Raw genomic sequence first — 25,253 nt, forward strand, 5'->3', positions numbered from 1 at the left:
TCCGGTGAGTTTTTTCTTTTATGTATGCTTATTGGTACATCAGGCTTCACACTATTTGGTTTATTTATTTTTATTATATCGTAACTTATGTCATCGTGCCGCATCTACATTTTTATTTTTAATTACTTATAGCTATGTGTTAACTGTAGCGGTCCTAAATATGCTTAATACATTCCTGGTCGCCGGCGCACGTGCGAGGCTCTCAGCACGGCGTTTGTACTTGACGTAAAATTATAGTCTTTGTCCTAACTATGATCAATACTTAACTAACTTTACTATATTATAAATTTTAACTATGCTTAATACTGAACACATTGGCAGAGAGCCAATTACTACACAGTGTTTGTACAATATTATAAATTTTAACTATGCTTATTTTAACTATGCTTATTACTTGGCGTGTTGCACAAGTACTACCACTATAGCATTTCCATACACAGTGTTATTTTTAAAGTCATTATTATGCTTATAATATGATGTGGGGATTATAATTGCGCAGTTTATGAGTGACGCTCCACATGACAACATCTCGCTCTCTCTGCGCGGGATTTTTGAGGTTATGTTGCTCCCAGGTATTTAGTCATAGCTAGTATGGTGTTGTTTGTTTTAAACATACTCTGGGTGGTGGCGTCTTTTAAGCATATTTTTTTTGGAAATTTAAGCATAGCGGTTTGCTTTAAGCATACAACATGGCGCCTTAAGCATACTTTTCGAAATTTAAATATGATGGTATTTTGTTTCTTATTGGAAATTTAAACATGATGGGTTAAGCATAGCGGTTGGATATTTTAATCATGGTGGCTTAAGCATAATGGTGGGGGTTTGCTTTAGGCATACATCAAGGCGGTATTTCTTTTCGAAATTTTAAACATGACGGTTCGATATTTTATTTCTTTTCGAATTTTAATATGGCTTTTTAGGCATTGCTAGTATGGCGGGGATTTTATTTCTTTTTGGAAAATTTAAATATTTTGGTTTAGGCATAACTAGTATGGCGGTGTTTGTTTTAAGCATACATCGTGGCGGTGTATATATATACATTTTTTGGAAATTTTAAATAAGTATGGCGGTTCGTTATTTTATTTCTTTTTATAATTTAAATATGACGGTTTAGGCACATCTAGTATGGCAGCAATTGCTTTAAGCATTTTTTTTTTAAATTTGATGGTTTAAGCATACAACATGGCGGCAGTTGTGGAGTGGTGGGGGTTTGCTTTAGGCATACATCATGGCAGTATATTTGTTTTTATAAGCATATTTTTTTTCTAAGTTTAAAGACATGGCGGGTTAAGCATAGCTTCTTTAAAGCATATGTATGTTATTTAATTCCCCATACTTCAAGTAGTCCCGTGGTCTACTGGTCAAGGCGTCTGCCTCCTAACCTCGACATTGCTGCGTCCCATGGTTCGAATCCCCACGCCGCCCAGGATTTTTTGTATACAATTCCCGCCTTCGGAGCGACGGTGGCGCGCTCCGGTAACTAAAAGCTGAACTAAGATGGCGGCCTCCACATAACAACATGGTGGCCTCCAGTGGCAGCGACGGTGGCGCGCCCTGGTAGCCAATGTCAACAACAATGGCGGTCCCCACGAGACAAGATGGTGGCCTCCATGAAACAAGATGGCGGCCCCCAGGCTGGTACTGGTACCATGTTTACATTTCAATGTTTACATTGGTCCAGTAACAGCCTGCACCCTCTACTTATCATATCACTAAACAAGGCTATGCGCACGACGTAAAAAAATATTGCCAACTTTGTAAACGTATAGAATAAGGATGGTCACAATTCACAAAACAGTAGGTCGTGTGCACCAGATTTGACCGCCATGTTTGATACACACCAGCGCATAGTATGGTCGTGTTCATGCGAGAGAGGTTGTACACGTATGAGTGAAATGAATAAATTTTATTCTGTTACGGACGCATGGCGCAACAGCCAATGAGAGAAAAGTAGGGTACCATTTTGGCGGGACTTGAGTGCTGGGGGCGACTGAATTTCGCCCCATTGGAAAGGGCGCCTTTCAGGTGTTTTCAAGCACACATACAATTATTAAAATCCTGATAGGCTGCTTTTCCAGAAAGAGTTATCAACTGAATTTTAAACCGAAAAGAATCCTGAAATGTGCCCCATTGGAAAGGGTGCCTTTCAGGATTTTCTTTATATGCAAAAGAATTTGTAAAATCCTGATAGGCTGCCTTTCCAGAACGTGTTATAGACTTCATTTTAAGACAAAAATTGTCCTGAAATATGCCCTATTGGAAAGGGCGCCTTTCATGTTTTTCTTCATATACAAAACAATTTGCAAAACTATGAAAGGCTGCCATTCCAGGGCTTGATTTTTCCTTTGTTGTTTGCGGAAAAATTTCCTGAATTGTGCCCCATTTGAAAGGGTCCCTTTCAGAAATTTTTAGTTTTCGTTAGATTGCTGTGGGCACTGAATTTAGCCCCATCGGAAAGGCCGCCTTTCAGGTTTTTTCTTTGTACGCATACAGTTCGTAATATCCTAATGGGCTGCCTTTCCAGAGTTGGCTGTTCGCTTTGTTTTAAGCGAAAGAACACCCTGAATTGTGCCTTATCGGAAAGGCCGCCTTTCAGGTTTTTTCCTTGTACGCATACAGTTAGTAAAATCCTGATGGGCTGCCTTTTTAGAGTTGGCTGTTGCTCTGTTTTAAGCGAAAGAAAAACCTGAATTGTGCCCCATCGGAAAGGCCGCCTTTCAGGTTTTTTCTTTGTACGCATACAGTTCGTAAAATCCTGATGGGCTACCCAGACAGTTTATACTATTAATTTTATTCCAAGACAATTTTGTATCGTCCCCTATTATTGAATGATCGGCGCTGATAAAACACTTTTACATACAAAATAGACATATGTTTTGGTTCCTCCGGAGCCAGGCTCCAGGCGGTGGATTGTGATTGTCGGTCCGCCATCTTGGATTGTGACGTCACGGCGGCCATCTAGGATCAGTGTGACCTTGACTTTTGACCTTGACCTTTGACCTTGACCCCGGTGGTCATATTTGATCTGCCATCTTGGATCTGCCATTTTGGATGAAGTCAATTTGTTTTCTCGAACATTCCGGCCTTTTGTTTTCCGCTATTTTGAATTGTGATGTCACTGTTGCAATTTCCGTTACGTCCGCCATATTTAAATCGAGGGCCCCACTCACTCTTGATGAAATTTTCGTCACGGCCGCCATATAGATTTTTTTTTCTGTTCCACTGGAGACCACCTTCTTGGATGCTGTCGAATTAGTTCCTGTTGTTTGGTCCTAGAGAGCTCCAGCGTCGCTCTTGATTTTTATTCTGTTCCACTGGAGGCCCCCATCTTGGATACCGTCGACTTTGTTTCTGCTGTTTGTTCCTAGAGAGCACCAGCGTCGCTCTGTCTCATCACATAAGGTCGATGTTCCATTACCTACCATAGCTATTATGGTCCTTATCGACATATTAAATTTAATTTTTTATGCCAAATACATTGGAAGCGCTGTGATTCGAACCATCGCAGCTCTGATCTTTGTATGAGGTAACATTATTCTCGCTGATGAAATATGAAAAAAATTCTATTTAAGTAAAGGATCTAATTTTAAAAACTCAGTTTGCATCTTACGTTAGTCTCAGTAACGAATATGAATCCTGATTTGGTGTCTGACGTACCGAAAGGACACAGGTGTAAGTTTTGCAGCAAAGAATTTATCTTGAGAAAGAATGGAAGACAACACGAGAAGAATGACTGTGTTAAAAATCCACTACGCAATATGATAAGTTGTGTTCGATGTAGTAGCAAGTCGTTTACGCGTAGAGAGAGCTTAAAAAGACATGACAGAACTTAACGCCAAGCCTGCGTACAAGCTAGAGGACAACTATTTATCTACTAGACTAAGGAAGGGTGATCTGCATTACGACAATAATTTTCCTTGTCTTGGGAAAGATTATTTTCGTGGCTCTTCCGATCTCGACAAAGAACTTAAATTGAAGGACGTTGATGATTTATGGAAGAATGAAGACAATGGAAGAATCCTTAACGTGAAAAGTGAGAATACATTCCAGCCAAATTCAAGTAGATATTTCCTACTTTGTAAAAATGATGGACTCCTAAAAAGGACGCATGAAGACGATGAACACACTTCGACATCATCGATATCGAATTTTTACGGTAATCTGGGTGAAGACGATGCCTTTTACGGTGATTGCTACAGTGACTCTGAGGCTGTTGACAAAGGCATAGACTGTGATGAAGCACCTAAAGCTGACAATATCGAAGAATGTGGCGGTGTCCTGAGACCGAAACGATGGAAACCACGTGTTATAATAAATAAATCAGATAAAGCTTATTATGATCACTGGGACGATTGTGATATTAAAAGTATTTATAATAAACAAGCAAGTAAGATGGTGGTAGAAGAGATTGATTACACATCATGGAAAGATCCAAACATATTGGTTGACCGGCTAAGACTTCTACATGGCTCGCTTTGTGCAGGAAACTATTCGTGCATCAAAGAAATATCCTTCATATTTAAAGAACTAAGAAAAGCTGGCTACATACAATAATGGCTTGTTTTACTTGCATTTGTATAATGTAGAGAAATAAATTAAATATTGAATGTAAAAATTTAATGTTTTTATTTCTTGTATTCTGATTTCTAACTAAGACTTAGATCTCGTAACTTGTGCTTCCAAATGTGGTTCCTTTTTTGATTGTGCTTCCAAATGTGCTTCCTTTATTGATTGTGCTACAAATGTGTTGCCTTTTTGTTGATGGTGCTTACTAATGTGCTGCCTTTTTGTTGATGGTTCTTCCAAATGTGCTTCCTTTTTTGATTGTACTTCCAAAATGTGCTGCCTTTTTGTTTGTTCTTTTAAAATGTGCTGCCTTTTTGTTTGTTCTTTTAAAATGTGCTGCCTTTTTGATTGTGCTTCCAAATGCGATTCCTTTTTGATGATTGTGCTTCCAAATGTGCTTACTTTTTTGATTGTACTTCCAAATGTGCTGCTTTTTTGTTGATGGTGCTTCCAAATGTGCTGCCTTTTTGTTGATGGTGCTTCCAAAATGTGCTTCCTTTTTTTATTGTGCTTCCAAAATGTGCTGCCTTTTTGTTGATGGTGCTTCCAAATGTGCTGCCTTTTTGTTAATGGTGCTTCCAAATGTGCTGCCATTTTGTTGGTGGCGCTTCCAAATATGCTGTCTTTATGTTGATGGTGCTTCCTTTGTTGATTGTACTTACAAAATGTGCTGCCTCTTTAATGGGATTATTGGTCCTCTTGTAAGCGTAAAAAAATGTTACGTTGGTTTATTTGAATATAATTATCTGTCGATGAAGAAGGTCGTGAGGTTCGGAAATGATTTGTTTATACGTCTGACATTGTTTATGACCCGGTCGCGTGGTCCGGAGACAGTTGGCCTGTATGTATGGCTTTGTACATGGACGGTTTAGAGGGTATTCAGATTATCGAAAAACTAGAATTTTCATTTTTGGCTTATCGGCAATGTATTTAATTCGTCGTACATTGACGTACATTGACGTACATTGTCTTGAGTTTTATTTTTGAAGAGAGAATGATTAATAAACTCCTCGAAAGGTAATGGAAAACAGAATATAAAATTTATTTAATATTTAGTTACACTTGTTACTGTTCAAGTATCGAACCAAGGACAGGAACTGATCGAATCAATTTGTAAATTAATTGTAATTTTATTTTAGTGAATTCTGGAATTTTTTCCGTATTTCTAACTAAATAATTACATGATTCCAATATGGTGCCCAAATATCTATATGGCGGGCACTTTAGTAATAATAAATGATTACTGCACTCTAGCGGGTAAAACTTAAACAAGTATGATGGTAATGTACTCTATAAGACGAGTACACACAAGATGGAGTACTCCAGCAGACGAAAACAAGATGGTGACAATGACCTCTAGCAGGTGGTAGCTCCTGGTAGCATTTACTGAACACAAAATGTTGGATTAATGATGGTCGTTAAGGTCAAGGTCAAAATTCAAGGTCAAAGTCATATTTCAAGGTCAAGGTCAAATTTTAAGGTCAAGGTTAAATTTCAAGGTTATGGTCAAATATCAAGGTCAAGGTCAAAGTTCAATGCCAACAGTTGAGGACAAAGGTATGGTGAACAGAAAATTATACTATCATGTCGCCAGCACACTCTAGCAGACGAAAACAAGATGGCGGCCTCCAGCGGACGAAGGCAAGGTGGCGGACATCGTCATGCCAGCTGACGATATATATATATACCTTATTATTGGTGGTGTGAGGTCAGTCTAGGTAGCTTCTGTGGAGGAAGTATCAAACGTTTACTCTCGCCGGGAATGGAACCGAGGGCTGGAATCGATCTAATCAATCAGTATTCTAATAACTTAATTATTTGATGAATTTTGAACTTCTTTAATTAAAATAGGATAATAAATAAAGATTTTCAAGATGGCGGGCGTAACGGAAATTGCAACATAAATAGGATCCAATACGGCGGTCGTAAAGTAAAGTGTAACGATGACATCATACTCAACCAAGATGGCAGGCGTAACGAAAAGTGCCACATTTATATAATCCAAATTGGCTAGCATAACGATTTGTTTAACAGTGGTTTTTAATTAATATTTTATTAAATTTTTATTATTCAATTCGATTAATTATTTTTTTAAAGATTTTTAAAAATTTTCTAACATACATATTACGGATTTTCAAGATGGCGACCGTAACAAGAGTGAATCAGTTATGGTGGTTCTGTCTCGAACAGGTGATGATATTATTACTTCAATTTAAAAAAATCACAAGTCCGAATATGCATGTTATTTTTATATATACATTATTTAATTCTCAGTCTCGTAAATGTCTCTATGGCCGTGCGGTTAAAGGCGTAGTTTTCCAACCTAGAGATCAGAGCTGCGATGGTTCGAATCACAGTACTTCCTATGTATTTTGCATAAAAAATTTAATTTTATATGTCTATAAGGACCATAACAGCTATGGTAGGTAATGGAACATCGACCTTATGTGATGAGACAGAGCGTTGCTGGTGCTCTCTAGGAACAAACAGCAGAAACAAAGTCGACGGTATCCAAGATGGCGGCCTCCAGTGAAACAGAAAATAAATCAAGAGCGACGCTGGCGCTTTCTAGGACCAAACAACAGGAACTAATTCGACAGCATCCAAGATGGTGGTCTCCAGTGGAACAGAAAAAAAATCTATATGGCGGCCGTGACGAAAATTTCATCAAGAGTGAGTGAGGCCCTCGATTTAAATATGGCGGACGTAACGGAAATTGCAATGGTGACATCACAATTCAAAATGGCGGAAAGCAAAAGGCCGGAATGTTCGAGAAAACAAAGTTACGTCATCCAAAATGGCATATCCAAGATGGCGGATCAAATATAGCCACCGGGGTCAATGTCAAGGTCACACTGATCCTAGATGGCCGCCGTGACTTCTCAATCCAAGATGGCGGACCGACAATCACAATCCACCGCCTGGAGCCTGGCGCCGGAGAAACCAAAGCATTCTACTCAAAATACAATCAATGTATGTCTATACAAATTAATATTCAACATATGGTGTACGACAAAACGAACAATTTTAGTTTCCTTGTAATATTTTATTTAAGCATTATAGTTATCCGCTGATTGATGTCGACCATCAGAAACAAAATCGACGCTTATACAATCGCCCAAGAGATCATAAAGCTATATGTGAAGGAAATGCAACGCAAATAAATTTATAATGCAACTTATTGCTAGGTACTATTACAGAATAAGACCACGGGGCGTGATGACACCCAGTGGGCATTACAGCGACTTATACGGCTGTAGATGTGCACACAGGCACACGACAGCCTTGTTGTTGACATTCGGTGAGGGATAGTAGATAGCTTTTATAAAGATTGCCGTGACAACTTGTCTATGTTCTTGCGGGTTTGTGGAAGTAGTGTTGCATTTTTCTTGGCTGTAGTGGGGTTTAAACTGTGTAACGCAGAAGGCCTACTCACCATAGTTGTAACTTACGTTTTCAACCAAAAAATGTGAAAATGGGCGATTCCATGTAAAGTTAATGTAATAGAACAGAGTTTAAAGTAATAAATTTATAAGCTCTATGTGAAAGCGTCTGAGTGCCGGATTATGGCTAGTAATTATAACATACAAAATGAAGTGTACTCACCGATAAACTAAGCTCTAAGCTCTCTCTGTTTATGTGTATATAATATATATATATATACACACACACACACACACACCACGGTACCAGGTTTTCGTAAAAGCTGCTGCGTGGACTGGGGTTTGACGATATAGCATGCTTTTTTTTCTCCAGGAGGTGAACAGAGCTGAAAAATGTTCACACCATTTTATTTTTAACTCACTAACCTGTGCAGATATGGTACTGCTATTTGGTTCAAAAAAATTGCTAAATTAAAATACCTAAAAATGGTATAGGATTTTGGAAATTCTAAAATTAAGGGAGTGAATAGGGGCGAACACTGTCTTTGCAATTTCCTTAAAATCTCCCTCTAAATCCCCATAACCTGGGCAGATATCGCTATGCTTTTTGGTTTCAAACATTGTTGATTTAAATACTTAGAAAAAAGTATTTTCAGGATTTTTCGAAATTAAAATTTTAAGGGGTAGAAAAGTGGTGAAAACTGTTTTCGCCATATACTTAATCTGAGCAAATATACAAAAATATTTATAATATTCGGTTTCAAATCACTGCTTACTTAAATACCTAAAAACTATTTATTTTTTAGAAATTTTGAAATGTAGGGACTGAAATTGGGTTAAACCTGTTTTCGCAATAAACTGGACATATATCGTTTTTCCCTAAGTATATTAAACTCAGAGTAAAACATAGTAGTGATGGGCAGAACGGTTCTTTTGATCGAATCGGTTCTTTTGGATTAGTTCCGTGAAATGATTCGTTCAGAACGATTCGTTCATCTCGTTCATTTCGTTCTTTTCTGTGTATTGGATCTGGCTCTTTTATCAGGTGTCGTAACTCGTTCATCCTTTAGAGTATTAGCTACGTGTTTGCTTCCAGCCTCCACTCGTTATCGCGTGACCCGATAAAGAGAGGAGGCTGGATCTGCATGGGTAAATTAAATTTCAAACGTCTAGTTGTATACTGACTGTTAAAAAATATTGACTGTTGATCGCTGCAAATGCTTCCTGCAGTGATTCTTTATAATATGGGAGCATTAAATCTAAGAATGTTACGAAAGTGATTTTTCTTAACTTTAATTTGTAATCGCACTATAGCTAGTATTTGAACATTGCTTTTCGTAGCCTGTCAATCACAGTTGCGTATATGAAACAAGATTATTTATCTTTTATTACTTTTTAAGTTACAAATATTAATATACAGGCTATTTACACTCTAGTGACAGTAAAGTGTTTACATGTAAGACCAACACATTTAGAGAAAAAAAGACAAAAATTTAATACTACTACTACTGCGATTCAGTATGAAGAGAGACAAATGAAGTACATTAATTAACCTAAAATGGTAAGTGTGAACATTTGTAGTTACTTTCCCTGTTATTTTTAATTCATATGGTTTTTTTTAAGTTTTTTATTACCAAATTTGTGTATGTGAATGTGAAAAAGCAATTTTAAACCACTACTTAACAGATGACATTTTCAGGTATAGATACTTTTCATGTTACCCTATTTTATTTGATCAGTTATCGTTTGCTCTTGTGAACATGCGCACGCTATGATTACTACTTCTTCAGACTCCTGACGTAATGAATCATTTCACGAACGAATCAGACCGGGCGCGTGGCCGGTTCTCTCATCTCGTTCTCTCGTTCTCTCCGCGTTTTCGTTCTTCCGAATCTTTCAAGGTACCGGCTCTCAAAGAGCCGGTTCTTTACATCGCGAACGAATCGCAAGATTTCGTTCTCTCAAAGATTCGTTCTTTTTGAACCAATCGTTCACGAACGACCCATCACTAAAACATAGACTAAAGAATTTTAATGCGGGTAAAGTCGCGTCAGGACAGCGTCAGGACCATTATAATAATGGTGAAAGTTTTTATTTTTGTTATTTAATCACGCCTGAACAGGTTTGTATAATATTTGGCATAGAGAAAGATTATGTCCAGTAATAGAACATAGGCTATCTTTATCCCGAAAAATGCGTTTCTAAGGGAACGAATCAGACATGTCTTTGTTAAGGCTCTACTATGCTTTTGACGTGACAACGTCTAATAAATTGATGAACGCCGGCTGCACGCACGAAAAAGTGTCCCGTTACGCACATTGTTCCGTTACGCTGTGTCCCGTTACCCTCATTGTACGCTTGAGCCGCATCTATCTCTCTTCCACTCGATTGGCCTATGCGTCCGAGGAGAAGAAAGACAGCGGCAGCACACAAATTACATCTACACGTGAACTGTTTCGTCGACTGGTTATAAAGTGAAGTGAAAAGTTAATGTGGTTTTCATTGCTTATTACAACAACAATTTCGGCAATAAAGGTTAATTATTCTTGCATTTTAAAAATCTGATTACTAGTATAATTTCAAGTATTTATATGTTTATTATTAAAATAAAAATGATTCAATTTTATTAATAAAAGTTTGCAATCATTTCATCAATGCTTTGTTATGACATTGTCACGTTAAACTATCGTCCGTTAAGGTGGGTTTACGATTGAAAATTAAGAATTAAGAATTAAGACTTAGTCGTGTACTTACCAGATGACTCTTTGTAAACTAGTGGAATGGTTTATGACTGTCGTGTGTGAATTTTGACGGGTCGTGTGTGAACCATATGATGACTTAAGACTTAACAGAAATGGTTATATTTTATATTTTTCGTTAAGACTTAAGGGAAGCGACCAATCACAACAAACCGGAAACTTTCAGCCGGAAGTTTATGTCTTGGTATTGGACCGAGCGAGGCAGTATTTTTGGTTAGAATTCGTATATTTGTAATTACGAATTAATTTAGACATATTGAACATTCTTATGCAACAGAATTTGACATTTCAGCAGAAGATGATGTAATGATAGAAGAAAAATAGATATCCCATTTGTCAATAGTCTATTTCAAACCTAGTCCTCCATTTCGAACAATGGCCGACCATGTGTTTTGTGCTGTGATTGGTTGGAATTAACGACTTCCATGTCAATCATAAACTGGAAAATGTAGTTTTGACTTAATCGTGTGCTCGATGTTAAGTTATAATTCTTAAGGAAATCAATCGTAAACCCAGCTTTAACGAAAAATATAAAATATAACCATTTCTGTTAAGTCTTAAGTCATCATATGGTTCGCACACGACCCGTCAAAATTCACACACGACAATCATAAACCATTCCACTAGTTTACATAGAGTCATATGGTAAGTACACGACTAAGTCTTAAGTCTTAAATCTTAATTTTCAATCGTAAACCCACCTTTATATTTTATATTTTACGTTAAGACTTAAGGGAAGCGACCAATCACAACAAGCCGGAACCTTTCAGCCGGAAGTTTATGTCTTGGTATTGTACCAAGCGAGGCAGTATTTTTGGTTAGAATTCGTATATTTGTAATTTGTAATCATCATCCATTTCGAAAAATAGATATCCCATTTGTCAATAACCTATTTCAAACCTGCTTCTCCATTTCGAACATTGGCCGACCATGTGTTTTGTGCTGTGACTGGTTGGAATTAACGACTTCTATGTCAATCATAAACTGGAAAATGTAGTTTTGACTTAATCGTGTGCTTGATGTTAAGTTATAATTCTTAAGGAAATCAATCGTAAACCCAGCTTTAACCGACTTTACAGACAACCATTTTTTTTGTTAGGTGATATGATATTGTGACCATACATAGGCCTACATAAATAATTTATGCAAAGTTCGTTTGCCTTCCGTTACATAAATGTACGTATATGTTCATCGTTTCTTATGGCCATAGCAGGTAGTGTTAAAATTTTTACAAGCATATTATTTAACTTGAGATGTTTGTATGTCTGTGTGTTCGACACTAATCCTGGAAGCAGAATTAGAACCACTTCCCTATGTCCGATTAAGCTCAAATTTGGTGCACGTATGTATCTTCGTTGACAATACGACAATATGGTACCATGAAGTTCTGATGATGGAGCCGGAAGATGGCCAAAGTAACTTCTGAACTAAATAAGATAAATCCATCGAGTTTGGGCGCGATAGAATCGTTTCGAGGAGTATGTTTATAACCTCAAATCTACACTAAAATAAAACTTAGTTTGTAAAAACAAATTTGAAATATAGCAAATGAATTAGGCGCAATTATTAGCTTTGTACTATCTCAACAATAAGCAAAAATTTTTTATTAATAACAAAAAACCAAACATCTATACTATAGTGTTTACATAGAAAAATAATATACACCAAATGTTAGAGTACCACAGGGCAAAAACCACAATATCTGCTTGCTGTAAAAAAGTTGAAGGTCAAGATGCCAAAGTGGAAGACGTTCATCTCTACCTTAAGAACTTCAGATAGTTGACATCATCTTGATTAGTTGCGCAATCAACTGATTTGTAGTATGTCCTTAATTTACAGGCAATTTCATTTTGAATTTAGAAATTAATTTAATTTACATCCGTGTTTTTGGCAGATGATATAGCACGTTCGCTCAACCAAAAATTATCTTTGTAATTTTGAGCGACGTTTGGGAACACTTTTTGTATGAGCTCGGTTTTTGTTTCAGTAAACTGACAAATATTGACAGGAAATGAAATGCTGCCAGTCAAAACATCTACAGGGATTTTGCCATTACCAATGTCAATGAGTTGTTTAGAAAATATTTCTCCAGATCGATCATTTTGCAATTCCACACGCACATTATTGCTTAAATTTAGTATCTTAACATATTTACACAAAATGGAGGACTTTAAACATGCACTGAGTTCATCCGCTGGCGTTGACCTTGGAATCACTGTTAATGTTTGACCAAAATCTCCTGCTAACAAAATCATCGCTCCACCAAATATGTTTTGATTGTTTCACAGATCTTTCATAGTTCTGTCTAACGCCTTCAAAGACTTTTTATGTGCCATCATGCATTGATCCCACAAGATCATTTTACATTGCTGGAAAACCTTTGCCATTGCTTTTAGAGCCGTCAGTAGTTGTTTCCGGAACAATCAGTATGTTATATGTTACTGGTCTTCAATACTAGAGAAGCACCCAATTCTTAAAGTAACAATTACACGCAGACGTATTAAAATTCTGTAAGGAATGGAGGTCTATACTATTTCGAAACTGAATTTCATTCACTGGTAATATCTAATGTTTAATTGTATTTGTATAATTTTGTTCAGGACTGATTTAGCTTAACACAAAATGACCAAAATATCTGGGAAGGCAGCCTATCAGGATTTTACGAACTGTATGCGTACAAGGAAAAAACCTGAAAGGCGGCCTTTCTGATGGGGCAAAATTCAGGGTTTTATTTCGCTTAAAACAGAGTGTGCCGTTAATTAGTAAATTCGACACGATATATTTTAAATTTTTATTATGATTTTAAATTTTTTTGTGTGGAAATTTTATTTGCTCTACTATAGTGTGATTTTACTTTGTTAGTCTGGTGTACTCCTCTGAGTTAAACTTTGTCTCAGTGCTCTGAAGCCCCTTTCCCATCGGCGTATCGGATATTTTGCTGGCCTAATCCCTGACTGGCAGACAGTTTACCATTTCCCCCGCCTTCAGTCACGCCTCAAGCCTGTAATATCATTTCTCTTCGTGACCCTAACTGCATAGACAAGCCTGTAGCTTGCAGGCGACCAGTTCTCAGAGACGAGCTGAGATTGGCCTTTCTCATCACGTATGAGTGATAATTCGCGACCCCCCTTTTTTTTTCCCCCTTAAATTTTTTTTGGGCATTTTCTGCCCCATAGACTGCCTGTATACAAGTTCTAATCAGTTTTGATTTGGACTTTTGCAGACAGGGTCGATGACAGGGAGAGACCGATTGCTCCCATCTCGTGCCCCCCCCCCCCCCCCCTCCTGTTCCGTGGGTCACATTAGAAGAAACGTTTCTACTACCCGACGTGATCGTTTGAAGACCCCGGGTGGTAATGTAAATTCAACATTTCCCCCTTACCTAGCTACGAACTATCTTAAGCGGATGACCAACCCACCAGCGACCAGTGTTTTCCTCAAGAACATGTAGAACGAATAGAACTAATTATCAATGTAATCATCGGATCCATCCAATTTTGGGTGTGAAACTCATAATGCAAATGTTTATATTTCAAACTAAGAATGTAAGATGTTTTAAATAATCGCGGGCCAGCCCCTTTTCGTTTTCTTTTGTTTTTTTTAAATCTTTGAAACTTGTTAAAACCTTTTGTATGTAATGTATGTAAAGTAATGGAAACAAGATAATTCATCAGGGCAAATAAAACAGGGAAACTATAGATCAAGTTAATCGTGTAGTTTTTATTTATTGATTTTAACGATCCACCAACTTCCTCCTTGCTTGTTACAGGAAGTTCCTAAATTTTGTTTGTTCCCCACCTCGTGTCGCCTCTGGTAAATCAATTTATTTAACTTATTTTTTTTTATCCAGCAAGTTTCCAAGGCTCCTTTTAATTAATTCAAATTAATTCAATTTTGAGGCACGAGGGGTGTTACATCTTGGTAGCAGAGTGTGGTTTCCTTGATCTATAGGCATACCTGAATAATATAAGCATATCTAAAATTAAAATAAAAGTAAAAAAAATATATTTTTTTAAATTAATTTTTGATAATAGCAATTTTGTAATAATATTGTAAACTGATCGCTGGTACACCCTGTAGTTATATTGCTTTTCTATTTTAAAATTTATTTTAAGTTTTACGTCCCACTGTGATTGTGTTTGCGCGCGGTGAGACACCGCACGGCCCCGTCCCGTCGGCGCTACATCCGTGGAGGCAGCGTGCCTTATCAGGCACGCGTGTCATTCCCCCTGTCACCCTCTTCACCCCTCCCCTTCCCGCCTCACCGGCTGGAGGAGACAAGGTCATGTCGTTGCCCCCGTGTCTGGCAGCGAGACAATGCGTTGCGGACTAGTTTGTTCCTCACGGCCGACAGTGCCCTGAGTTTGTCTAATTTCCTCCTTTTATCTGTGTTTTTTTTTATAACACATCCGCCTGCAAACCAGGCCATCTTTGTAAAAAAAACTCATCATAGGAGTCCTTTCGTACATCGTGGTATTTTTGTTTTGTCTCTCGGCGCCTTGCGCGCGCCGACATGTTATCTTTCCACATGACAGGGCCGCCAACCACGCGCAACTATTCTCCACTCCACCCATGGGCCACGTATTTTGTAAACAAACTACCCATGCTTTGTATGTCCTAATTATATTATTTTAATGTCACCAAGACAGGCACTATAAATAATCTATACTGCATTAAATCTAGCAGCAAAGTATTTTCTTAATCTAGGGAAACGTAAATTATAACATAATATGTTTATATAACTTAAAATAATATTAACAATACAAATAATATGATAATATAAATATTTTGTTTTAGCTAATGTTAAGAAACGTCCATTGTTTACGTTTTCTAAGTATCATAAAATTAACGATTAAGTATTTTAATTATACATAAAATAAATTTAAAAAAGGGTCCATTCATTAAGTAACATAAAATAAGAATATGTTCATAAGTAATTTTAACAAGTACTCCAATCATATTGCATCGTTCACAAGCAAAGTGAATATACTTCGACGTATCATTTCATTGTGTCACCATACACACCCATGTGCCTAGCTTTTGTTTAGATTTATTTCGTGATCACCCAACGAGAGGTGCAATCACTCATGCCTTTAAGGAAAGGTTACTGAATTAAATTGTTTATATACACGGGTTGAATCCCCAATACTTTTTACGCTAGCCATGAGGTGAGGAATTTATTGTAAGATAGAGTACTATACCTTTTTTTTAACGTCGAGTTTTCTATGAGCAATTTACCAATTAATCTAAGAATGCAAGGTAAAGGATAAATAATATTTTTGTAATTTTGAGTAAACAATTTATTAACTTTTATATTTTTTTTGGATCGGTGTTTATTTCCTTTACAGGGTGGTGTACAGCTATGTAATTTTAAACACCTAAATTTTTTTTCATTATCCATTGTTAATCCAAATTCGTTGATCTTTCGGGTTTCGAACCCGAACTAACTCATGGGTGAAATTCCCTCGTAGGTCTCTCTGATTCAGCCTGGTGGTCTGATCAACCGTCAGAGCTTGAACATAGTGAGCCTATGTGAGTTAATAAATGTAGGTATCCGGGACCGAGGTGTACTTCGCTTTTTAAGCAAGTCATAAATTCATATTTTTCGTCTGATCCATCGTCAGATTGTGCAGAGCTATGACTTAATGCCTTCGACTTCTTATGGACAGCGAAACAATTATGTACAGGGGTTATATTCCCAATTTAGTTTGTAAGTTACGGGTTACCATACCCATTTACAGGGGTTACAATCCCCATTAGTCACTGAGTGCTCAAGGACGCATTTCCCTTGTTTCGGCCTCAGTGCTTTTCGGCCTCCCTCACAGCGCCCATTTTGTGTTCCTACACGATATCCAAAATCTGAGATCAACGGGATGAATTTCATTTCATAATATAGCAAAGACATAAATAGTTGTAAGCATACAGGTACTTTAAATTTAAGCTTTGAATTTAATATTTTTTATTTATTAAATGATTTTAAGGATTTGTTTTAAATAATTCAAACGAAGTTTAAATGGACTCTATTTAATTATAAACCTTGTGTTGGACTTATAAAGTGTTACAGTAAAAGGTCATGGAATTAATTCTGCTTTATTACAAGTAGTAGGGCAACAGACATATTTTTTTATCTTTTCTTTTAGCTCATTAATAATAATAAAATCAATCATATTAAAATACGTATTCCCCAGAAATTAAGCAGCTACGAGGTTACTAGTATCATTTTAATATTTACAGTAATCACCGAGAGTGGTGAAATACTTTTAACCCCCAACGAGAGGTCCACTGAATTAATTTGGATTTGTTTAAGCATCCCGTTTCTAGGCTAGCACAAGCTAGGTAATTTAAGATATTTTAATTTTTAATTTTTACATACGTAAGTTCAGTCTTTAACAAGCTACTTGACGTAAATAGTTTTAATGTTTTTTTTTACTCAGAAATACCTCTCTGATATTTTTTGAATCTTCATGAATCTTGTTCCACGATTTCATATATTTAATTTCTGATTACGTTCCTTTTTTTTTTAAATAACCATAATTCGTAAAGTAAGCAAGAATAATGTTTTGTAGTGTTTTTTGTACTGATTTTGCGTTAATACTTGTACATGTTTATTTCTTTATTTTCCCTTGCACGTAAATGTGATGTACAGTGACGTACATAGAGTCTGAGCACTGAAGCTGTCACATCTAGCCATTTTTCTTTTTCTTTTGCATTCTACCCCAAAGTTGGATTTCTTTTACATCGTTATCGATGAGATTGTTTATTTAAGTAAGAGCGACGTGACTTCCAGACGGCAAACTGGTTTCTTTTATGTGTTTTTCTAAAATAGGAGCTAGGTCAAGCTAGCCAACGAGCGGCGCAAAAGTTAGGGTCCTCTGAGCCAACGAGCCATGACCAAGGTCCTCTGAGTGAAATATCTCATGACACTTTTCGAGTGTTCTTTGGGTTACATTCCCACCACTCATCTTTGGACGGCCTATGTTCAAACCCCCTCTCAGGCAGTGCGAAGCCAATCAGCAGTCATGGAAGATCTAACCGCTCCATTAGACTTTATCCCTTTTGATTTATAATTGTTGGTTTAATGCATTTTACATTTCTTTAAATAATTTAAATTTGAGTGCGAAGTGTCGTTAATTTATCGTTTTGTTTCCAGAATACTTTAAATAATAAATATTAGTTAATAATAATAAACATCAGAGTGGTATGCGCTGAAATTTCTTAATTTATTGAATATTTAATTTAAATTCATTCTTTCCTACGGATGGTTGATCTTTTGGGGTTTTCATCCCCAATCATTTAAAATTCCGCCAAGGGAATTCCACCCTTAGGCCATGTGTCACTCTAGGACTGAGGCTCTGTTTCGCCTTCGGACAAGCAGCAAATTCGACCGTCTTCTCCATCGCCTGACTGTGCAGGGCTGAGTCCCAATGCCTTCGGCTTCTTATGGAAAGACTATTGTACAGGGGTTTACATTCCCACTTTCATTATTTTCAGGGGTACACAAATCCCCACCTTTCATAACTGGCACCCGACGGACCAAGTTCCAGTTTCGGCCCAGTGTTTTCGGCCCGCCTCACAGAGCCCATATTTAGAGTTTTTGTCACGTGACACCATTCCCAACATCTGAGATCAACTTTCCTCATGACATAATTCACCGTTAAGGGTGATTTAGACAATTATAATAACCCTTCGATTTGATCAACATATTTTTTTATAAGTAGTAGGATACAGGCGGACCTGGTACTAGTTTTACTAAGAAGTGAAGTTTATTTTTTTCCCCTATATGCTCCGCATTCAAGCGGGGAAGTATGTGCCGTTAATTAGTAAATTCGACACGATATATTTTAAATTTTTATTATGATTTTAAATTTTTTTGTGTGGAAATTTTATTTGCTCTACTATAGTGTGATTTTACTTTGTTAGTCTGGTGTACTCCTCTGAGTTAAACTTTGTCTCAGTGCTCTGAAGCCCCTTTCCCATCGGCGTATCGGATATTTTGCTGGCCTAATCCCTGACTGGCAGACAGTTTACCATTTCCCCCGCCTTCAGTCACGCCTCAAGCCTGTAATATCATTTCTCTTCGTGACCCTAACTGCATAGACAAGCCTGTAACTTGCAGGAGACCAGTTCTCAGAGACGAGCTGAGATTGGCCTTTCTCATCACGTATGAGTGATAATTCGCGACCCCCCTTTTTTTTTCCCCTTAAATTTTTTTTGGGCATTTTCTGCCCCATAGACTGCCTGTATACAAGTTCTAATCAGTTTTGATTTGGACTTTTGCAGACAGGGTCGATGACAGGGAGAGACCGATTGCTCCCATCTCGTGGCCCCCCCCCCTCCTGTTCCGTGGGTCACATTAGAAGAAACGTTTCTACTACCCGACGTGATCGTTTGAAGACCCCGGGTGGTAATGTAAATTCAACATTTCCCCCTTACCTAGCTACGAACTATCTTAAGCGGATGACCAACCCACCAGCGACCAGTGTTTTTCTCAAGAACATGTAGAACGAATAGAACTAATTATCAATGTAATCATCGGATCCATCCAATTTTGGGTGTGAAACTCATAATGCAAATGTTTATATTTCAAACTAAGAATGTAAATTGTTTTAAATAGTCGCGGGCCGGCCCCTTTTCGTTTTCTTTTGTTTTTTTTTAAATCTTTGAAACTTGTTAAAACCTTTTGTATGTAATGTATGTAAAGTAATGGAAACAAGATAATTCATCAGGGCAAATAAAACAGGGAAACTATAGATCAAGTTAATCGTGTAGTTTTTATTTATTGATTTTAACGATCCACCAACTTCCTCCTTGCTTTTTACAGGAAGTTCCTAAATTTTGTTTGTTCCCCACCTCGTGTCGCCTCTGGTAAATCAATTTATTTAACTTATTTTTTTTATCCAGCAAGTTTCCAAGGCTCCTTTTAATTAATTCAAAATAATTCAATTTTGAGGCCCCGGGGGTGTTACAAGAGCAAACAGCCAACTATGGAAAGGCAGAATTTACGAACTGTACGCGCACAAGGAAAAAACCTGAAAGGCGGCCTTTCCGATGGGGCACAATTCAGGGTTTTATTTCGCTTAAAACAGAGCAAACAGCCAACTCTGGAAAGGCAGCCCATCAGGAATTTACGAACTGTACGCGTAGAAGGAAAAAACCTGAAAGGCGGCCTTTCCGATGGGGCTAAATTCCGTGCCCACAACGATCTAGCGAAAACTAAAAATTTCTGAAAAGGACCCTTTCCAATGGGGCACAATTCAGGATATTTTCCCGTAAACAACAAAGCAAAAATCAAGCTCTGGAAAGGCAGCCTTTCATAGTTTTGCAAATTGTTTTGCATATGAAGACAAACATGAAAGGCGCCATTTCCAATGGGGCATATTTCAGGATAATTTTTGTCTTAAAATGTAGTCTGTAACACGTTCTGGAAAGGCAGCCTATCAGGATTTTACAAATTATTTTGCATATCAAGAAAATCCTGAAAGGCACCCTTTCCAATGGGGCATATTTCAGAATTATTTTAGGCTTAAAATGAAATCTATAACACGTTCTGGAAAGGCAGCCTTTTAGAATTTAAATAATTGTATGTGTGCTTAAAAAAACCTGAAATGCGCCCTTTCCAATGGGGCGCAATTCAGCGTCCCCGAGTGCTGTTCACATTGTAGTAAGAAATCGTCGATATATTACAATGCTCAGGTAATTCCTGCTTTAAAAATAGATTAATGCAATTACTTATACAAAAGGCACAAGCGATAAATGTAAGCACAAAAATAAAGCTAAAAACATATGCTCCGTGGTTAGAATTAACTAAAATTTGTACAGAACCGAAATTAGTTTATAGGTTGAAAACTGTGTTCACAAACTGCTTGTCAGATGTCACAGGATAATCTATTGTTAGTTGATATTATTATTTACTAACATTATCAACAGATGTCCGATACATCGCAAAATTTCATTGGCTAAAATAACAGTAAGATTTCAATTGTGAACCTATTTCGCACATGTCGTGTGCATGGCCTTCTATGTATTTTTTTTTAACCCAGCCTAAACCCTATGAGACACGTACAAAAAGTTCGTGCTCCTGTATGCGTGTACTTCAAACATTTTCTCTTTTATGTAGGTCTTGCACGTCTCATGTCTTAAGGGGTCCGCCTAGTCAGGGGTGTATCTGTGTTAGTGAGGCGGGATAATTGGTGTTTCTAGCGCGGTATCGCCTCTAGGCGCAAGGCTCTGAACTGGCACGTAGTCTTTTCGTCGTGCATGGGACAACTATGGCATTTGAGCGGTGACCAACCGTTAACATTATATGACGGAAAAATGAATATAAAGGTGTAATGCAAGTGACGCATCTGTACCGGCATTTTTATACCTATAAATTACTCTGAAAACACGCCTCTTAGCCAGTTTAACTCTTCTAAAGCACAATTAAAATCTTTATCCGAAAACCAAACTACTTATAGGCCCTTAGCGAATTCACAATTTTTTTTTCTTCGTAAAGAGACCCCACTCGGATATCTTGAGTAGTTTTCAAATTGCGTTGTTTTTTCCGGAAGCTCTGCACACCGTATGTGTTTCCAGGTAGGCGGGGCCCTAAGTAGGCCCTAGACGGTCAATCATTTTTAACAAAAGTTTTAGTCATTAGATTGAGTCAAGTTTTTAATAAAACCATTGCTTAAATGATAGGTATGTAGTTACACACTATATTTAATAAACCATAAAAACGTGGTTAGCTACACAAAGAGCCAAATTTCACTATTAATTCACAAATGTCTTGCGACAAATGGAATACTTCTTTCCATACGGAAACTACACTACGAAAGAGTTTTGATCAGTCAATTGACTCAAACTTTTGATAAAACGATTGACAGTCTATGGCCTTAAAGATTTTCACCATAAGTTAAACTAATGACACAAGGTTAACCACTAAGTATAATATTACGATGGAGGAGCGGCACGGTGGACGAGTATATCTCCGAGGAAGCCCTGCTGCGACCCAAAGCCAAAGGTAATGCTCGTCCCTTCCCCTACCCCTTTCCAAGTGCGTTTCAAAATAGTCTTGGCGCCTCCCTGTCAGGCCTGGTACCTTGTGCGCATTTCGAGAACACGGTAGCGAGAAGTGGCGTAAATAGAACGCCGTTGTTCTTGAGCTTCGAGTGTTAAATCGGAGATTTTGAAAGCGTGACACTTTGGAGGGCCACGAGACCTTTCCAGGTCGGGACTTCGCAGATATTTAAGACAAAGGCTGGCCTGCGGCGAGTAATGTGGGAGTGACAGCGGCTGGTGGCGACACCGGCGAGCGAGTGCGAGACAGGTGAGAGAAGTGAAGTGAAGAGGGTGAGTGACCCCTGGGTGAGCGAAAGTGGACGACGAGCGGCGGGATTCGAGTGCGAAAATTGGTGCAACAGGAACCGAAGCATCCGGTTGTTGTTTATGTTGTGAATGAGTGAATACTGTAAGGCAGTGTGTTGGGACAGAGGTGCGCGGTAAGAGACGAGCAGTAGAGAGAGCCAATGTCGAGCCGAGCTCCAGTGGGGAGAGTGAATTGCGGACTCGATGTACGCGTGGTTAATTTGTGGACAGACAACTAAGTTGCTATAGATTAATTAATAGTGTAAATACTATGTGGTAAATAAAATAGTACATATTTAATTACTTGCGCTATCATTCCTGGGCCTGTTTTCCTCACTCGTAACAATAATAATAATCAATAAAAGTTCACATAAATGTATGGCTCTATCTGTGTTTATAGATGTGTGTGTTTAAAAATGTTTAAAAAGACTTACTGGTCTTAATCAGAGTTCGAAGTGGCAATCTTAGGGATTAAGCTTTTAATTGTTAAGGAAGTTTATAAATTAGTAGGCCTTTTAATTAATGTTATATTGTAATAACGCCACATGTGATAAAGTTGTGAAAAAACAAGCATTCTAGTTAATGTTGCTCCACGGGCTCTCTTAGTTGGATGTTTCTTTGTTATTCTGTTAACAATTCGTTATAAAATAATTTTAAGAAATTATTGTTACTCGGAAATATATATCGTTCTAGCATTCTATTATTCATTTTAAGCTTTATTTGAACATTTCTTCGAATTCAGATAGGTTTAAATAAGAATAAACACCAGCAAAAGACTTACCGGTACTGGAGCTATGTTAAGGGAATTTTCGTGCTCTTTCGATTTATTTCATTGAAACCCCAAAAACTGAAAGTATTTACGGCCCTAGTCTATTGGTCACGTGGTCGATATGACATCCAAAATAACTGTAAATACATAAGATTAAGTCCTACCTAAGTGCAGTTCATTCTAATCAGTCTGAACATACGCCATATGAAATAAACGCTTGAAAAACCAGTTCACAATACGCAGATTCTAAGGTATACTTAGAAATTACAGTTTATAATGTTAGTTTCTTTAAGTAGTTCCTAAATCTTAAACGTTTTTTACGATTAATTAAAATACTAAACAATCTTTTGAAAAAGAGTGAACCAACTAGGTACAGGCTTAACATATTTAGTCACAGGAGTGTTTGTAATACAGACGTTATATAGGCCCTGCCTCCAAAACTTCTTTTTCTGTTATCATATATTTAATACATACCGAAAACTACGCTCCATCGCGCCATGTGTGTTAATATGTTCAACAGCCCGCCCAACAACTGCAATAACAATCGTATAACAGCATGGACTTCAAACTTGTAATTGTTAGGTTTACTCCAATTGTTTTACAATTATGTGACAGAAAACAACTCCAGAAATTGTTTAAAATCATAAGTTTAAATGCAAGTTAGTTCGAAATTAATTGATTTAAAACATTTGTGACAGGCTTTATTATAATATTCCTGTAGGTACGTGTGAATTATCTTAAACTTACGCATAATACTTCTAAATGTATATTTAAACAAAAATGACTTTTGTTTATGGATCATTTAAAAAAATCCTCAACACAAATTATTCTAAAGAAAATATCAAAATAATCACATGTGAGCCAACAAAAACTTCAAAAAATATTTTTTGTGTAATTTTTACTTCGATGTTAGGTATAGTAAACACTTTAAAAAAAGGGGGGAGGAGGGAGGGTTTACCCATGATTAAATCAGTATCAGTACAGAAGTTATTGCAATGCATTGCAATTTGGTATGCCAAAATTCCCTTTCGAGAACTAAAAATATTCGTAAGGCTAAGAGTACATAACTTACATTTCTGTAGAAACATTATGGCAGAGAATAACTGCGTGATGGTATTCATCTTTTCCTCGGCTAACGGACGTGGAACACGAAGAACATGAAAATATTCTACTGAAGTTGGGCTGTCGAGCGTCGCGCGTGAGCTGATAACAGCTGCCACACGCGAGGAGAAATTTAGCTCCCAGTCAGACCCACACACGCACGCGCGCCAACAGCGCCACTCGAACTGACGCAAGGAAAACGAGTTACGATATGCGCCAGCGTGGTCGCGCTCCGCTACTCTTTCAGGTCTGCCGCTAGATGTCGTAAGCTGGTCGAGCGCAGCAGATGTTTGTGTGAGTCATCGTCACTTCAGGCCAGCCGCCTGCGAAGCAATCTGTACAACCTACAGCGGCGCGCGCGTAAGCTGCATAATAAATACCTACGTATTGTGTATGGCTGCTGAGTATAAACTTTTGATTTCTACCTTTATCATAGGCGTTCACTTAATGAGGTATAGGTTTAAAAAACAGAACTGTTTACACGAAAAAAGAAAAGAAAACGTTTCATCACGTAGTTATCTGTGAAATTTTTGACATTTATTTTGGTAAAAATTCAACCAAGGCTACTATCTTATTTTTCAATCATCGAAGCTAAGTGTAGGTGCTTTATTCGAGGGCAGTTTATTAAAGCAAACATGGAGAAAAAATGGGTAGTATCTGTTGTTTATCGAGAAATTTTCGTTTCCGGCATTGCCAGAATTGAAACCATATTCAAATTGATTTAAAAATTGGCAGGTGAATAATTTAATCGTGTCATGTTTGGAGCGAGCACTCTCACTCATAAGATCAACACGAGTTCCATTGAGATTTCACTACAAAGGCCTAGAACTAAACTATAACCTGATGTATTATAAAATAATGATTATGAATGAATGCATTACAGTGCAACTTGAGGCCATGTGACTCAAAATTAACATAACCATGACATACCTCGACATTAACTTTCTCACAAAATAACCCATGATATAAAGTGTTGAAACAGTATTTTAACTAACCTTGCTGTAATGGGTGAACGATAGAGGACAAGTCTGTCTGTTCCTTAATTTTTGCAGGTACTTAGATTTCCCTTACTAATACAAATTTTTCCTGGTTCTAGACGGGGACGCACCACAACGCCGAAATACCACAACGCCGAACGTACAATAACGCCGAATACCATAACGCCGAATTCCAAATTGACCACAACGCCGACGACCCGAAAACTGCTGTGTACCACAACGCCGAATGACCACAACGCCGAAATACATTAACGCCGAAAAATTTCATTGCAGTACTGCCACAAAAACAAACTCAGAAGAAAGTCACTAAATATACTGAAAGAGAATTTAA

General features: G+C 37.5%; 1 long non-coding RNA gene across 1 annotated transcript in view; it reads right to left on the reverse strand.

Annotated features, from left to right (window-relative positions):
• Positions 1-24,233, reverse strand: part of LOC134529270 (uncharacterized) — a 59,672-nt gene extending 35,439 nt beyond the window's left edge. The window contains exon 1 of the long non-coding RNA XR_010074519.1: positions 23,896-24,233. This is a non-coding gene — a long non-coding RNA (uncharacterized LOC134529270). The remainder of the gene's footprint in view (positions 1-23,895) is intronic.
• Between the last annotated feature and the right edge of the window lie 1,020 nt (positions 24,234-25,253).

The sequence above is a fragment of the Bacillus rossius genome, chromosome 2, assembly GCF_032445375.1.
Source record: "Bacillus rossius redtenbacheri isolate Brsri chromosome 2, Brsri_v3, whole genome shotgun sequence".
NCBI lineage: Eukaryota > Metazoa > Arthropoda > Insecta > Phasmatodea > Bacillidae > Bacillus > Bacillus rossius.